The sequence below is a fragment of the Gadus macrocephalus genome, chromosome 21, assembly GCF_031168955.1.
Source record: "Gadus macrocephalus chromosome 21, ASM3116895v1".
Lineage (NCBI taxonomy): Eukaryota > Metazoa > Chordata > Actinopteri > Gadiformes > Gadidae > Gadus > Gadus macrocephalus.
In genome coordinates this window covers 16,404,454-16,405,133 of record NC_082402.1, presented here as the reverse complement: position 1 = coordinate 16,405,133, position 680 = coordinate 16,404,454, and positions in this window count along the sequence as shown.

Genomic DNA, 680 nt, shown 5'->3' with positions numbered 1-680 from the left:
TCCCATCACAGCCTTGTTTCCCAGCGTGGTTGCCGGCCTTTGGGATGTGGAAGAGCTCCCCAGACCACTGTGCAGTTCCTCATCATGTGTGTCAGTAGAAACGAAGCTCAACTCCCTGAGTGACAGCTCAGCCATTAAGGCTTTGCAACGGTGATGTAATGAGACTATGCTGTTAGCTTTCACACCATGGCCTCAGCTCCGGTGTCGTCACCACGGCGACCGGGTCCTCTCCAGAGCCACGCTGACCTCCAGCCATGCCATGCATCGCCATGGTTGCAAGTAGAATGGAGTGGTGAAGGCTGGGTGGAGAATGCTAATGCCATCATTAGAGAATGCTAGTGAGTGCAAAGAGAGGAACAACACTAAACTAAACGTGTTCCATGTTTAGGCTTCACACATCATACTCTCTCTCACGCACACATAGATAACACACACACACACACACACACACACACACACACACACACCGAGTCTATATATTATCTCCTGTGGGGACTGTTGGAACAATGGAATGAAGGAAGTCATTGTGTGTGTGTGGAGGGGAGGGGTCAGGTTGGGGGGGGGGGCTGCTATGGCAACACAACTCTCTCCCTGCCTGTGTCCTAAGGTTGTGTTCAAATGATCACATTAGTATCGTCACATCCAATCAATCACTCGTATCCTGACAAAGACTGTTCGGG